Consider the following 18,324-nt stretch of genomic DNA (forward strand, 5'->3'; position numbering starts at 1 on the left):
TCAGACAGGACGAAACTTTAACAGATCTTCAAATGAATCTCTCTAAATGAGATGGTATTGACAACTTTTTTTTATACAATAAAGCACGATTTTCATGTGTTTCTCAGCTACGCTACTTCAACTTTATTATCGCCTCTTGTTTTAAGACAAAGAAAGAAATAAGAGATTAATGAAATGTATTCTGTATCAACAATCTGTAATTCTGCTGACACGCAATCACATACCTAGTCCAAAATGAATCAGTTGTGACGTCAGTTGTTTCGCTAGTCCCATAAAGAACGTCAAGTAACAATAGCTGCAACCAAAGCTTCCGTGGATACCATTCTCTCAACAGTACAACAAAAGAAAAACAATCACCAGCAGCAGTACTAAGTCTACTGCCCGCAGAAATAGCCGAATACTGCCGGCGTTGCCCGAATGCAGCCGGAGTCACTCGAACGCACTGGTCACTGCTCTGTTAAAACAGACATGTTTGATTCGCTCAGTGCCGCTCTGCGCTGCGCCGCCCGGCTCGCGCACTGAACAATGGTTTGGTAACTCCAGTCGAGAATCTTACTCCGTGTGGGACGGTCGCGCAGGGATGTGTGTGACGTCCTCAGGTTAGTTAGGTGTAAGTAGTTTTTAGTCTAGGGGACTGATGACCTCAGATGTTAAAAGTCCCAAGTGCTTAGAGCCATTTTTGAACACACACACACACACACGCACACACACAAACACACGCTATGTCGAATACTTTCTAGCGAACACAGAGTTAACATTGTAACGAAGATTTCAATCCAGGCTATTTCCCAACATCAAAATGGTTCAAATGGCTCTGAGCATTATGGGACTTAACATCTGAGGTCATCAGTCCCCTAGATTTAGAACTACTTAAACCTACCTAACCTAAGGACATCACACACATCCATGCCCGAGGCAGAATTCGAACCTGCGACCGTAGCGGCCTCGCGGTTCCAGACTGAAGCGCCTAAAACCGCTCGGCCACAGCGGCAGGCTTTCGAACATCATACTGATAAAAGAATTATTTCTCAGTGTGGATAATCGTTTAGCTTCAGGTTCGAAGACGAAATGATGCAGAAAGATCACAAATGAATGTGTCACTAAGCAGCGGAGTTTACACTGTTTTGAAAATTCCTGGCAAATAACAACTGGGAGCCAGACCGGGTCTCGTGCTCGGAGCCTTGCTTCTCGCGGGCAACGCTCTTGCCGCTTGAGCTATCCAGCCACCGACTCATGATGACCCGTCTCCTTCATCGAAGTGCGCAGGAGAACTGTAAAATTTCGAAAGTACGAGAAAGGTGCATCCAGAAGTGAGGCTGTGAGGGCCGTGCTCTACCGGAAAGAGCAATGCCCACGGAAGCGAGGCCCTGCTGAGCAAGCAGTTTTAAGCTGTCAGGAAGCTGAGCAAATTTCTAATTTTCAACAGCTGCCAACCACTTTGTCGGAGCTGTAAGACGGAGCAGTGTTGTAGCCCAGTGTTTTCGGGCACCAGCGCTGCAGTACCCGACAGCTGCCGGTGTCATTCCGCGGACAGCACGGGCGGCTGGCTGTCTCGTATTTCCGCCAGCGGACAGTGATACAGCGGCGCAGTATCTGGTGGCAAACAGCTCACTGCCGGCGCTTGCCGGACCCAGGAAGTGGCCGTCATGATTCCTCACGGCTGCCGCGCAGGCCCGCAACACAGCACCGGCGCGCACGCGGAACAGCGGTGCAGCCTGTCTCTGTAGCCTTGTACAAACCCGCTTTCTCTCACAGCTATTACGCTCAAAATATATACGTGGAGCGTCGCTATTCTTCTTTCTCAAGTGAGGGTGCATTCTTAACGTCGCAATTTGTTTTTTATATAAACTTCTTATAAAGTTTGTTCAACTGAGCTTAAAGTATCGTACGTAAAAAAAAAAGGTAAAATAAAAATAAAAAAATATTACTACAAACCGATTACCCAGTTCAGTATCGATTTCTATGTCACTCATCGCCTTTTTCTTTTAAATAAAAATATTGTGCTATTGGCCACGCTCAGCAACGCCAACTACGAGGGCAACACTGAAAACTTTTAGAAACTTTTAAACTTTTAAATGATTTTATGGTTTTTGAAAATATTCCCTTTAACTTTTATCCGTTCTGGATAAAAGTAATTCCTGAAACCCTTATTCCCTTTAAAGTCAATACATTTTCGCATTCAGTGAAACAATTCCTTAACGCAACGATGCCACTCTTCCTGAGCCAATTCAGAAACCAGGTTTCTATAATGTTTCGCGGCTTCATCTGATGACAAAGAAGTGATTCGACGTATTTTATCTTTAACTTTTGGAAACAAAAAGAAATCACTACGTGCTAAGTTAGGACAGTTTGGTGGAGGGTCGATGGTGCTGACCCTTACGGCATTCAAGTAGTTAGTTGTTTGTTTTGCTATATGAGATGCCGCATCATCCGACAAAAACTATTTTTTTTTTCACAAACTTTTTCAGAAATTTGCAGGAAACATATTTGTTTACCAAAGGCAGTAACAGTACGTCTTATTCTAATGCTATATTAAAATATGGGCATTTAAAAATAAAAAAATCTAGCAACGATCTCCTTACCTTACTTCTAATTCGTCGGACTTCCTACATCTAAGGTTCTGAGCGAAAGACTCATTGTCACGATCGTAACAATGACTTCAAGATTCATAACCAATATAGATTCAAATGGCTCTGAGCACTATGGGAGTTAACTTCTGACGTCATCAGTCCCCTAGAACTTAGAACTACTTAAACCTAACTAACCTAAGGACATCCTACACATCCATGCCCGAGGCAGGATTCGAACCTGCAACCAAAGCGGTCGCGCGGTTCCCGACTCTAGCGCCTAGAACCACTCGGCCACCCCGGCCGGCACCAATATAGATATTCCAAATCAAATATGAAGAGCTGCTCCGAAAATTTTCCAAAGTTTTTCTGTAGCAATCAATGCATTGTTGTTTTAGATCGGGTATTAGTTTATGCGGAACGTACCGACAACAAAGTTTTCTCACATGAACTTTTGATGTAAAATGTCGACTCATATAAATGTCCAGTGTCACCCGAAACAATTCATAACATCTTCATCGATCCTTTTTTTTCTTTTCCGTTTATTCAATTTATTGGCTTTCGGGCCGTGCGCATGCAACAAGTTACGACACGGAAACTAATTACCGTACGAGCACCAAACTTAGTAGCATTAATATCCAGAGTATGGGGTGCATGATTTCAATGCGTCACAGCCCCACCGCCCAGTTCCAACTACGGCCACCAGGTGGCATGATCAGTCATCGTGATTCGTAGTCTCATACCTGACCAGTCGCAGTGCACTTGTTGACGTGTCAACATGAGCTTGGACAAAAGGAGCAGGGCATTACTGGTGAAGCTCTATTATCAAAACAATGTTGCAACTGCACTTCGTGGATATCGCCACCTGAAAGGATTATGGAAGGGTCCTCTTTGTCCACCTGCTGTGCGGAGCATGACGAAGTAGTTCCAATCAACTGGAGAATTGGGCGTCACTCAGAGAAGAGGCCGACAACCGGTTGCACCACTGTTTGTTGATGAAATCGCTGTTGCTATGGCAGACAACGCTGCGCGCAATTCCCGGTTGTCAGGCGGTGCGCGTGCTGCGTCACAACAGTTGAACATCCCGAGGTCCACTGTGCGGCAGGTGCTTCAAACCATTCTCAAATGGCTTCCGTACAAGATCCATATCGTACAGCAGCTTGCACCACTGGACGCGCAACGACGTGTTGACTTCCCTCTCCACTTTCTCGTAAGGACTGAAGTTGGCGAGGTCTGGGGCCCTGGACGATCCTATGGACAGGCGAAGCTTATTTTTCACTGACGGGTGAGGTGAACACACAGAACTGCCGAGTGTGGGGATTTTCCCCTCCAGTCACTGTGCCTGATGTTCCTCTGCATGGTGAACGTGTCACCGTGTGGTTTGGCTTCACGGCTACATTCATCATTGGCCCATTCTTTTTTGAACAGGCTGGCGCTCAAGGACCAAAGATGTGCAGTGTGACTGGTCAGCGTTACTACGTGCTTCGCCATCATGTCACAGCCGCCCTACAGGAGAGAGACGCATTGAACTCAACAGTTACCATGCAATACGGCGTCCCACCGCACATCGCTCGTGAAGTTCACCTGCTACTCCGAAATATATTTGGAAGCGGTCTAATTATCAGCCGATCGTTTCCAAATGCTTTGCCGGCACCATCACCCGATCTCACTCCCTGTGATTTCTGGTTGTGGGGCTACCTGAAGGACAGACAGTGTTTGCCACGTGAACATTCACACATGCGCTGATCTGAAGCGCAGCGTATCGAGAGAGATAGCCAGCATACTTCGTTCTGATGTGCAGAATGCATCCTGCGCATACAGACTCTTCTGGACACTGATGGACCCCATACTGAGCCCCTTTTGTAGCAGTAATGATACCGGTATGCAATGGTATGATGTACCGTAGCAGCACATTAAAAGTGTTTCAATTGAATTGATTCGGCATTGTTACTCCTCCCTGTGTCCTTGACATTAATGCTATCAAGTTTGGTACTCGTACGATAATCAGTTTCCGTGTTATAAAGTTTTAAGTGCGGAAAGTTTAATTATAACTGCCCGGTATATCAACCTCCTTCCAGCATTCTTCGAACAACAGTAATGTTTTCCTCAGTAAATGCACTTCCTGGACATCCTTCACGAAATAATTACCATGAAAGTAAAGAACTCTTTTGAATTCGCTATACCAAACTTAAATTGTTGCTTTAGATGGCACTGCTTCGCCAAATCTTTTCTAAGTCGATCTTCACATTGTAAAAATTCGTAGCATTCTCTCTGCTGATTCATATTAATATGCACACAAAATCTTTATACGGTGATATTTAAGAAAATATTAGAGTAAATCAAAGAAACTACACGGCAATCAATTCACAAAGCATTAGAAAGTAGCTGTCAAATATAAACGTATTTCATGTGTTCTAGTAGAACCATGGATGTCTGCAAATTTTCAGTGTCTCCCTCGTACAACTGCGGTAACAACAATGTCAACATCAACAACTAGGAAAATCGTGTTGTGTACGCAGATGGCACCTCATACCATCACGCCAGATGCCGCGCCCGTATGACGTTGGCAGTGTTCGTTCTCCTCGTAGCTTCCACACACAGATATGCACATCTTGATGCTGTGTGCCGAACCATGAGACGACTGAAAAGCCGACGTTGTTCCACAGAGCCGTTGCTCCCCGCAACATTATCAGGTGCGCTTCTTGTCAGCTTCAGCTGTCATGTCAAGGGAAGCAATTTTAATGGCCATAAGTGTAAAAAGGTGTTTGCTATAGCAGTTTGAATACGGATGCAAATCAGTGCCTTACAGGAAAGTTTTGGTCATACCTCCAGTGGGAGAGTGTGCCCTGCAATATGAGTGATTTCTGCTGCGCGCGCGCGCACGAGAGAGAGAGAGAGAGAGAGAGAGAGAGAGAGAGGGAGGGGTGGGTGGGAAAGGGGGAAGCGGAAGTTAGCTCCGCCTCATTCTGATATTTATTCCTCGCGCCCGCGGTATTCAGACAGTTGAAAGCGGGCCCCGATGCCGTCCTGTTAGCCAGTACACGCGGCCCTGTGCCGTGCTGAGTTTTGCATCCGCGGAATTTCCGCGAACTCGCTTAACGGCTTTTTTTTTTTGTGAGAACGACCTTCATGTGCCGAGTAAGCACGTTACTACGCTCACGCGAAATATATTTCATTTACGAATATATTTGTTCATTCAAATTTATTTCTCCACCACGGAGGTGGATGAGAATGGCGACGTTCTAATCAAGCGCGAAGCGCACAGCTGTATGGGACACAGGTAAGTCAACCACACTGGTCTAATCTCCACGCCTCCAGCTGACAATATCCCTCAGAGCGTGAAGGCGTACTGCGTACACTGGTCCTAAGAGCCCGTGCAATATCGGAAGAAGAAAGCCTACCAACAATTCTCAAACACTTTAAGGGGGTATTCGAGAAGACTGGATACCGTGGAAGACAAATCTGACATGCTTTCAGGCAGAAGGTACAGGCTCTGGATGTAGAACATGACGAATATAAGCTACTGAGGTATATGCCGTAAACCGGCAAAGTATAGAGAAAAATCAGCAGAATCTTAGCTCGGCGTAGTATTAAATGAGTTTTTCGTCCGCCTCTGACAACGCGAGCACTATCAGGTACGGTGGAAGATGACCCTGGGCTTGGTGAACCGCGTCTCTACCGTATTCCACGCTAATGCGTAAGAGATCATTGTACATCGGGCAGATTGTGCGGACGATCGAACAAACGTGCCAGGCACACAGGAGACACCCCAAACTCGAGCAGACACCAAAATCTGCTGTTGTTGAGCTCTGCATAGCTGTAGGAGACTTAATGAAATAGGAATAAGTGCCAAGACAGACCTCGTCGTTTTCAAACTATATTCTAAAGGAGGCCGTAGAAATACGAATGGCCAATTGCTTGTTCAGTACATCAGTGGGTTCACTTTTGGTAATGCGCGGTGTCCAAGCGGGAGCGGCAGAAGCGCTGAGGGGCCGGAGTTCACGCCCAACCAATCTTTGGCGATAGGAATCCACCTTCTGCGAGAGAGAGAGAGAGAGAGAGAGAGAGATTGCATACAGAATTAACAAAAAAATTACAGGTCATTTAAGCTTAACGTGGAAGACAATGATATCCTTGGTCCGCATGTTGCCACATTTTCACTGAAAAAGTGTACCATAATTGTAAACTAAGTGACTCATCCCATATCTTTGCGAGAAACCGCAGATATAATAATTATCCAACCAACCACCTCCACAGTGTTAAGAAATGTTCACTACAGGCAGGACATTACTTGACAAAGCGAAACAAAATCCTGATGGTAGCAGAAACTGATTTGGCACATCCAGGTTCCATTTCAAGCTAGTGCATGTTGTCAACTCGCAGTGCAGGCACGGAAAGCGATCGCGGACGTCACGACGGCCTCCTGTCGACGTCACGAAATCCGCTGGCGATGAGAAAGAGAAAGGAATGATAGTCCCCGCAGAAAGGGGGGTCCGCAGGAGCAGCAGAACGTATGTCACGATGCACAGTGCAATTCCCGTGAGTCTCTGCTCCAATGGGGAAGAAGGAACATACACACAACAAATAACCCATTGAAGTTATCGATAAATGTGTTACTAGACAGGTATTTCTGCCATACTGTGACCACTGCAGAGAAACATCAACTATGCGAAAGCTTCACAGCATCTGGCGCACAGAACTGGACTTCAACACTAGCAAGAAAACACAGAAGAAAAAAATGTTTCTCATTTAGTTTCGAAAGTTCCAAAAACGGGGTGCTACACTAGACCTTCACAAAACAACGATGATTCAGAATAATAATAATAACAACAATAGTAGCGAGTAGCTCACTGGCCCAATTGAAGTCTTGCCAATGGATGCCACTTCGGCGACTTGCGTCTCCCTGACCTACCACAATAATCTTACCGGGTACAAGTGACTTACACTTCAACGTGGAAGTTCCTGACGAATCCTCACAACACTGAGGGGTGAAGGCTAGGTTAAAAGTGATTCCGCGACCTGTCGGTTTCCAGGCCCCACAACGTCGGTTTGACAACAGGCAATGTCTTATTCAGATGTAACACTGAATCATTACTATTACACTATGAATACAATTTGTCACCGTGATAAAGTGTGTTCTGAAAGAAAAGTGCTGGGCAGCATTTAATTACAATATTTTCACGCCTTATAAGATCACACTGGTCGCTTTGGAGTCTTGTAGACACTACCAGGCGGCCATGTCACTTCCACCGCTGAGGTACTGTAAGTCACGGCAGCGAAGTGGTGTGTATGCGGTGGTCGGTGTATGGATCACCATAGTATGATGAGTCGATGTGACTCAATGGCAGAAAGGGGCTATTGCATTTAGACATTTTCATGATCGCATCGTGAATGAAGTTGCCTGATTTATTTCTGCGACAACACGGACTATCTAACGAGTCTCCTGTCTATCATCACACGCAGCCACGTAAGGTTGCATACGAAGAGTGGTCGTAAAAAGATCCTAACATAGGGACCAGAGGCGAGTTCACGTCAACGACAATCGGTTTCAAACCCGACAGCAATTAGGGCTGTCAGCGAATGTACGTCCATCTCAACCAGCCGCCGAGCGAACATTGCTAAGGGGCCGTGCATGCAATGGGGATTTTGAGTTTCGAGTACTTCGCAAAAGGCATTTTGCAGCAGTGCACAAAGTTGCATGCCTTCAATGAGTCAAACAACATACAAAATGGACAGTAGCTGTGGTGTGCTACAACGAATCGCAATTTTGCGAAGGTATCGAGTGTAGTGACGGCTCAATGAGATGTTTATGATGGGGCGAAGATCCAGTCAGAGGCGGTTCTGTGAAATTTTGGGGATGTTTTGTACCATGACGTGGACCCATGCACTTAGGTTACGCAAACATGAACGAAGATGTTTATTTCGATATTCTCGGTGAAGAGTATGTTGGCGTTTCTGCGGCATCCAAATAACTTATACGTTGCAGATACTCACGTCTTCCAAGCTGATAACCGACGTTTTTGTAGACTTGCACGTGTGCTTCCCCGGACGGAGGGCGAACACTCAGTCAACCTATTGCACCCCGACTGGCCAGCTGTATCACCCGATTCTAGCCCTAAACAAAATTTCTGTGACTATTTCCAACCAGAAATCAACATCCAAAATGAAATTTTCACTCTGCAGACGAGTAAAAGATGATACGAAACTTCCTGGCAGATTACAGCTGTGTGCCGGACCGAGACCCGAACTCGGGATCGCCTTTCGCGGGAAAGTGCTCTACCGGTAAAGAACTTGCCCGCGAAAAGCAAAGGTTCCGACTTCGAGTCTCGGTCCGGTAGACCGTTCTAATCTGCCAGGAAGTTTCAGAAATCAACATACCCGCAATTTGATATCTCTATAGAGATCCATTCGTCAGTGAGTGGCTTCAGCTGGTTATGATGGACCTGAATAAACCTGAGGACAGTCTTCCACACCGCATTGACACCTTTATCAAGACTACCAACGGAGTTACACGATATGAAGTTGATGTCTCTTGGGGGGAGGGAGGGGGGGGGGGAGGTTGAGAAATGTTTTGTAATATGTATTTGCCTCACTTTCGAGACTAGAAGAGTGTGCTCTGTTACTGGCTCCTCTCCCTCTCTTTGGGGCGTAAACACGACGGTGCTGCCTCCCTGACCAGATCTTCAGGTCGCTTTGACGGGAACACGTGTGGCGAGCGTATTCCCCAAAGGGAGTCAAAATTTCGCGGCTACATATCTTTACGGCGTCTGTAGACGTAAAGAAAGCTTTTGACGATGTTAGCTGGAATACTCTCTTTGAGCAGGGGTAAAATATAGGCTATTTGCAACTTGTACAGAAACCACATGGCAGTTATAAGAATCGAGGGACATGAATCGGAGCAGTGTATGAGAAGGGAGAGAGATATTGTTGTAGCCCCTCCCTGAGGTGTATGTACACTGAGCAATCCGTAAAGAAAACCAAATAAAAATTCGGAGTAGGAATTAAAGTCCAGGAAGAAGAAATAAAAACCTTCAGGTTTGCCGATGAAATTCTAATTCTGTCAGAGACACTAAAGGACTTACAAGAGCAGCTAAACGTAATGAGACGCGTCTTGAAAGGAAGATATAAGATGAACATCAGTAATAGTAAGACAAGGATAGTAGAATGTCGCTGAATTAAGTCTGACGATGCTGAGGGAATTAGATTACGAAATGAGACACTTATATTATTAGATGAGTTTAACTATTTGGGTAGCAAAATAACTGACGATGATAGAAGTACATAAGGTGTAAAATGTAGACTGCAGTGTAAAGAAAAGCGTTTCTGAACAAGAAAAATTTCTGACCATCGAATACAGATTTAAGCGTTAGGAAATCTTTTCTTATTTGTCTGTACTGCAGCCATGTATGGAAGTTAAATATAGACGACAACTAAGACAAGAAGAGAATAGAAGCTTTTGAACTGTGGCGCTACAGAGGAATGTTGAAGATTAGACGGGTAAATCACGTCAACTACTGAGGATGTACTGAACGTAACTGGGGAGGCAAGAAATCTGTGGCAGTACCTGACGATAAGAAGCGATCGGTTGATAGGAGCCATTCTGAGACCTCAAGGGATCACCAATTCAGTACTGGAGGGAAGTGTGGGAAGTGAAAATCGCAGAGGGAGACCACGAGATGAATACAGTAAGGAGGTGCAGTAGGATGTACGTTGCAGTAGTTATTCGGAGATGAAGACACTTACACAGGATGGAGTAGCATGAAGAGTTAAATCAAACCAGTCTTCGGATTGAAGACCGCTACATAAATTTTATTTACAAGCCGATTGAGTTTGCTGCAGGCGACAGTTTACCCGCCTGGCACCGCACATGTGCACGTGCGTGTTCATTTTGTTTCCTGCCGCCTTCGTGTGATTCATTGTTCCAAGAAACACTACTGGCAAGTGCGCGCTGCAAGAAAAACGTGCAGGTATTGACTTGACCTACAGCAGACATCGCGTGTGACATGGTGTCTGGTGTGAGACCTTGACAATTACAATGAATGAATGAATAAATGAAACGCCGTATGGACAGACTGGAGAACCCAGATGTCGGCTACTCCTATAGGATGGCTGTCGCGAGATCACCGTCAGCAGAGGAGCCGACGCCACTAGGCATTTAGAAAGCGGGCTTCACAGGGGCTGCTGGCTGCTGCATTAGTAATGGGTGCAACGGGCTATGGGGGATGGGGTGGGTTAACGTTCTCTTCTCTTCGCAGACAAGGGACGCCAACAAGAAACGCGACCGTATCCGGCCACCGACCTCTGACACAGTCGGGCTTTTTGAACTAGGAACGTCATTTCGGGATCGCGTCAGCCAACTGTTACGGCTCACCACATTCGTTTTATAAATGTTGTCAGAAACCTAACGAAATACATTTCACTTTCTCAGAGTTATTTTCTCTAGGCACAATGCTTCTTTGGTACCTTGGAGGACTGATTTTTTTTTTCACGTGTCTTGTTGATTCCTTCTGGGAGGAATCGAAGGAGGAGCACTGTACAGCAAAAGTCTCCTTGATAGTGCACAGTTTATTAGAGGGGGGCACTAGCCTACCAAAGGTTGTTCCATCTTCGGGTGAGAGGGGTCTTATTTGCACTAGCAAATCGGCACTTGGGATCGTCAAATCGAATGTTGGGCGACTATTCGCTTCTCTAGCCACACGGTCGACCAGCTGATTCCCCAGGATACCCACATGACTTGGGACCGAGACAAAGACAACTGAGCAGGCAGTACGACTGACGTCACAGTGGTGGTCATGAATACAGATATCAGAGGATGACCAAAGTAACATCCATCAATGGTCTGGAGACTGGTCATTGAGTAGCTTCAAATTAAAACTCGGTCGAGGGACATCTTTTTAATAAAACGTAGGGCTCTGTTAATGGCTAGCTGCTCCACTGTAAAAACACTGAGCATTCCTGGCAACAAATGTTGTTCCTGACTGGCAGGAGATGTAAAAGCAGATAAAATTCTATCCGTGGTTTTAGAGACGTCGTGTGAACGACGGTAGGGCTATGATACTCCCGAAGAACAGAGACGAACAGACGACAGAAGATCACAGGACTGAAGGAAACTTTAGGACCTTGAAATAAATCGATCTTAATTCGCGGTCTGGGTATTAATCAAGGCGGGGCGTGCAGGAAAATAAGGTAAGCGTATTGCAAGGTGGTTCGGCGCAGGTCCCGATGTAGAAATTAACAAGGTTTCTCCAAGCATCGATCTTGTCATATCCAGCACGCCATGTTCGTTCAGGGACCCAGAATATAACACACACCGGAGCTCAGGTTGCCGCCATGTTTCTCGACTTCCAGACACCTTCGATATAGTACCGTACCTCTGTCTTGTAAATAAAATACATGTGTACCGATTACCTGAACAGATAGGCAAGCAAACTGAAGACTTCCTAGCAGACGTACGTCGTTCTAAATGGGGAGACATCGTCAGAAGCGATGTTAGCATCCCGTGTTCCGCTAGGAAGCGTGATAAAATTTCAGTTACCTGGCAGCCCTATGAAGCTGTTCGCAGACCACGCAGTTGTGTAAAGGAAAGTGACACCGTCGGGAATTCGTTACGAAATTAAGAGAGAGCAGAAGGTGTCGTGATCTACGACAACAGCTGCCTGTGTTATTGTGGGAGAAACCTAGAACGCAAAAGCTCTTTCCATGGGCCAAAGCGAGTACAACTTCGGCCCTGCAACTGCCTGTCTGATTCGTCCGGCCGGAATCGCTGAAGACAACTGTTACCTCTAACTATGGGCTTCTGTCTGTCGCTACTGTATTGAGCTTTCTGTAAGTACGTGATGGCCACCTTCCACACGTGCGAACGCATGACACAGCATTCTTCTACGCTTGGGAATGAACCCAGCAGTCTTCTACGCTTGGGAATGTTGAGCAAAGGCATTCAAGTAGGGAGGGCCCACTCCGGCAAAGAAGTAAAGTCAGCTAATATCATTTTTACCATAAAAGACAACGAACCCTCCCTCTGGGCGACACACTTCGAATAGTTCCGTGATGTTCTTGGATATCTGTCATTCGAGATCGGCTGCCTGACCCCACCTCTGGGGAAGGTGGAGGAGAGAGATCCTAGCCTACAAAGCCCTCTTTAGGGTTGATTATGGAGGATCAAGGCTTTTATTGTCTCTGTAGCCCCCCCCCCCCCCCCTCAAAAATACAATTTGTAATTGCCTCCACACAGAATGTGCCTCGTATTGTAACCCAATATTTACCACTGTCCCTTTTTTGGGATTTAAGTATTTTACTTATTTCTACATAAGCAATGAAACTTTGAGCTTCGATTGTTGTTTTTAAAGGCACTGTAATGCTGGCAAATTGATTTGCCTATTTTCTATCTTCGTATTTGGCCGCACTGTATGTCTGATGGTACAGACATACTACTTCTGAGTGGGTATCACATGCTTCCTCATGCTAGTTTGTACTGGCAATAGGCAATCTTTGGGCAAGCAGATATCACTTCATAGGAAGAGACAAGACCAAGGAAGTGGTGGTGGCCATTATTCGCGCCGATGATGGATACCTGCGTAGTAAACACTTGGCGCGTGGCGAACATGACTGATCATCCCTCCCGGTAGTGTCATGTGGCCGTCCGGAGCCCGGTCTTCTTGCGAGCGTACATTCTCGTGGTCACCGCTGAAAGCGAACATGTACAGTTGCTACATTCCTGTCAACTCTTATCTGCATCTTCATAGTGACGCTATTAGCGCCAGCCGGACGGAGTGGCCGAGCGGTTCTAGGCGCTGCAGTCTGGAACCGCGCGACCGCTACGTCGCAGGTTCGAATCCTGCCTCGCGCATGGATGTGTGTGATGTCCTTAGGTTAGTTAGGTTTAAGTAGTTCTAAGTTCTAGAGGAGTGATGACCTCAGAAGTTAAGTCCCATTGTGCTCAGAGCCATCTGAACCATTTTTATTAGCGCCATTCTCATGCGACGGGCGCGAAATTTTAGAAGACATCTTTCAGATGCCGAAACACGCCTATCAACTTCTGTTTAAAAACTGCTTCTTGGTGCTGTGATATTTCTTTAGCCAGTTTATTTCCACTTGCAACGATTTCCAAAATCATATCTTCGTTGTTTTACTCTCTCTCTCTCTCTCTCTCTCTCTCTCTCTCTCTCTGCTACCAAGCTATCCAAATCACCTCAGAATCCAGAAAAAAGACACTTCTAACAAGAAAAAGTAACTAAATGTGACTAAGGAAAAAGTAACCACAGGTGACAAACGTGGCCTGCTGGCAGCACTGAATTCGGCAACCTGCAGGGTGATGTGACAGCTGGCCCGGAGCGTGCCTTACGGCTGGCCAGCAGCAGAATCAGATCCCATTGCAGGTTCCCCTCCCTTCCACCACATTCCTCCAGCCCCCCCCCCCCCCCCCGCCCTTCTGGAAGTGGTGGCGACTGCAATTTCTTGGCGGTCGCGGACGCCTGGAGCGTTGCCAACCAATAAGGCCCGGCACCAAATAGTCGATGGCAGCGGAGTGCTCCACGTCCCCTGCAAGAACATATATTCTCAGCCGACGTGAAAAGCGGCTAGGTGGCAAGGTATTCATCTCCTTCTTTAATCATTTAATGCGTTTACCTCTAGGCGAAGAGGAATTCATTTCCTTTGAACAGCACAACACACTGGAAAACTGGCGATGAAGCTTTAACATTATTAATAGACGGCACACCAAGTTGTTTAGACAGGGAATACGCACATTGAAAATCACACGTACGTGCATGGAACCTACAGTCACCTGTGTTTCTGAACAGTGTGTGCGACTTACGGGATAGGCCCATCAAGTGAGGCTACTTATTATCGGCGATATTCCGGATGGTGACGCTAGTGGTGGTGTTGGTGGTTACAGGGCGTCTAACGACATGGTAAAAAGCGACACTGCGGAGTATGTGTGTGTGTGTGTGTGTGTGTGTGTGTGTGTGTGTGTGTGTGTACAACCTCTCCTCCTAAACGAATGGATCGATTGCAGCCATACTTTGTGTAAGAATACCTACCCACCTCCCACAGAGACAAGGGCGAAGAAATAGTTCTTCCTTACTGTGAAGTAAGCAATGAACTACAGCCTTTTCAACTGGACTTCCCTCAGGACCGTCGTGTTTTGCAGGGCGGATGGGAATGTGTTGCAGGTGGTATACAGACGGATGGGCGCGGCTGTTCAGTGACACGAGTGGGGAGGGGGACGGAGATGATTACTGAGGGATGCGAGGAGATGCTGAAGCGAGACTGGGGGAATGGATAGAGAGGGGAGGGGGGATAGATAGAAGGGACTAACAAAATACTGGAATAATTAAGTACCCAGGCAATGCCAGGTTCCTCCGCTATATGAACTAAATGATTAGCGAGGCACTCTTTCCTCATAACCCATCTCCTTGGGACAATAGTCCTTGGACACACATGAACACTTCAAAGACTTTTTTTTTTTTTTTTTTGTACGTGGTGTTCAACAGTTTCCATATATATTGGGATGTTGTTCAAATGTGTGTGACATCTTATGGGACTTAAGTGCTAAGGTCATCAGTCCCTAAGCTTACACACTACTTAACCTAAATCATCCTAAGGACAAACACACACACCCACGCCCGAAGGAGGACTCGAACCTCCGCCGGGACATATATCGGGAAATACATCATGTGACACAGAGCTGTATTTATTCTGACCATCGATTTCAACGAATTCAGGCTATCCTCGGCCCGTAACAGGTGTATTCGACCATGCATTTCACAACTGAAATCTAGAAAGTTCAATATTTGTTATAGCAAACATAAACTCTGCCTTTCAATAGAGACATTAATGTGCCTGAAACAGCCTTACTGTTTAGTCTACTGCTACAACTGCAGAGCAGATTAAAACCGTGTGCCGGACCGGGATCCGAATCTGGGATCTATAAATTTCCCGAGCAAGTGCTTTACCGACTGCACCATCCAAGCACGACTCACGACCAGCCTCCACAGCTCTACTTCCTACAGTAGCTCTTCTCCTACATTCCACACTTCAGAAAAGTTGTTCTGCATCTCTTGCGGGATAAGCACTCCTGGAAGAAAGGATACTGCGGAGATATGACTTAGCCACAGCCCAGGGGATCCTTTTCCCCGAGAGAGCTAGTCACACAAGCTATGCTGCAGAGTAGTGAAGTTTGGAGAATAAGAGAAGAGGTACTAGCAAAAGTAAAGCCAAAATGGCGGGTCGGGAGTTTAACTTCCCAGTCATTTCTTTGTCGTTGTGGTGCGGGAGGAGAAAGCCTACTGAACAGAATGCTAAAGAAGAGACAAAACAGCAGTCTACGGTGTGGGGTCATACCGCCACGCCCGACCAACGAACAGAAAGTACGCCATGCTCTGTCAGGCAAAAAGACGCTAAAGTTGATTGGAGTTTTATGGAACGTGGTGGCATAATTAATTCTCTAATCTTCAGGGGGGGGGGGGGGCGGGGACCAAAAAACAGGGAAGTCGTTCAAAACAGGCGACGCGGTCTCCTTTTACCACTTACATGTTTTTGAATGACAATACTGGTCAACACTTTGCCGAATAAACAAAAAGATTGTTACTAAGTTAAAAGAGGCGCTTTTCACAACCCATAGTTCCCATGTCCTTGTGCACACGGAAAGGTGGGGTGGATGCAAACGCTTTGCCTCCAAACAACAACTTCCGCATTCTTGCACAGACTGGGCGCAGCCTCTGGAGGTTGAATTTTTTGCAGAGGCAATATATCAAAATGTTTATAGACATCATAAATGTTTATATGAAAATGGCAGAATACTCAGAATTAAGAAAAAGAAGTAGTTTCATATTTTCCTATTAAATTTATTTTATTCAGAACCTATTGGAGGTTACATCATAATTTTAAGGGCAGCATAGGGCGAAAATAATTAAACTCATATCAAACACAGAAAAAAATTGATCAAATGAGGAGAAAAAATGAAAAACAGAAAAAATTAGAACACCGAATTGTTCTCCAACAGCATACAGAGCAGTTACTAAGTCTCAATTCACTGTGACAAAAGTAAACACATTGCCTCTACCTACCTCAAAACTAAAGCAGCCGCTACTGAGTACGAAACTGAAACAAACATGACCTTGATTCATCTCCGTCCAGGGCTAGAGCGGCGTATGTGTGCTGATCTTTTGCGATTTGATACCGCACCTCCATCAGTTGACTGATTGATTGATTTGGGGGAGGGGACTAAACAGCGAGGTCATCGGTACCGTCGGATTAGGGCAGGATGTGGAAAGAAGTCGGCCGTGCCCTTGCTAAGTAACCAGCCCGGCATTTGCCTGAAGCGATTTAGGGAAATCATGGAAAACCTAAATCAGTATGGCCGACTCCAGTTTGAACCGTCGTCCTCCCGAATGCGAGTCCAGTGTGCTAACCACTGCGCCACCTCGCTCGGTATGCATTCACGTGCATATAAACATTCTGGTCATACCAATTTCATATAGTGTTTAGTTTTGTTTTACTAGATATGTTTTTGTTGAAAGGTTTTTTGTCATACCGTACGATCTTTTCACCTTTTTATAAATATCAGCCTTAATTTTAGCATGTTGTAATCAGTTCATTAATTATTACCTTCGGCCAGAGGCGGTAGTGGCCTCTTTTGTGACGAGCTTTCCTTCTTCACACAAAGATACCCAGAGCGAGTAGAATTTCGATGAATAGATACGGAAAGTGAAGAAATCCACTTGTCCACCCTACAGGTTCCCTCCTGCGAAAGTGGTCAGGGAATGAGTGCCACTTCCTTGGGTTTCGTGCGTTAATTAGAGAGTCTGCCCTACAGAGAGCAGAGGTACGGTAAAATACAACGGCAGTAGGCGGTGCAGAAGCCGCGCCACAGCTGATTGTGAGTCAGCAGCTACCGTGCCGGTACCGTTACTGCCGCCAACGACAGCTGCGGAGGCCGACGCAACGCTGCCGGCGCTCCCACACTGAGGTCTTTGCCACCACACAGCTAAACACCTCATCTTCCGGCCGACACTACATCTCAAGGTAAAGAAGTGCTCGCATATGTATGTTGTTGCTGTGCAGCTGCGCCCACCAGCAGGGTTGTGAGAGAGGCATTTGAGACGGCGCAAACTTCCCATTCACTTCCAAAGCCGTTCCCAAGTATTCCACAGCGCAGACAACGACAACGCCCAGGAAGACTTTATTCTCCAGGCCCTGCGTGTAGTACTGCAGCGAAGCGACTACCCTCTGTTCATTTTGACTCTAGCGGAATGTAAATCTCGCGTCCTGTCGAGTACAATCGCGTGTGATTATTATGGTAGCTTTGTGTTCCACACTCGCAGCTCTAACCGTATCTTAATGGCTGATGCACTTATAACCAGCAGCTGAGCAACGCACAACACCGCCGATATTAGGAATGGCGGTTACCGTTGAAACAACCAGTTTGCAGTTACACCGATGATTTTCGTTTCCAGTTCAACCTGACTGTTAAGACCCCTCCAAACAACCGGTTTCTGAAACAACTGATTTTCAGTGTTTTATTGCCATTATTTCCAACAATAAATGTGGAATGGCACAAAGTTTGAAAAGTTATGTGACTCCTTAAGTCTATTGCGTTATACGTTTCGATAAACACACAATTAAAATATCAAAGAAAAGAAAACTTTTTCTGTCCATCATCACCTGCTTTTCTAGAAAGGTAATAAGGGTTTGAATACTACAAAAATTCGCCGGTGTTCTCCTGATACCAATTTTTTGATATCTGTTAAAAATCACG

The sequence above is a fragment of the Schistocerca serialis genome, chromosome 1, assembly GCF_023864345.2.
Source record: "Schistocerca serialis cubense isolate TAMUIC-IGC-003099 chromosome 1, iqSchSeri2.2, whole genome shotgun sequence".
Lineage (NCBI taxonomy): Eukaryota > Metazoa > Arthropoda > Insecta > Orthoptera > Acrididae > Schistocerca > Schistocerca serialis.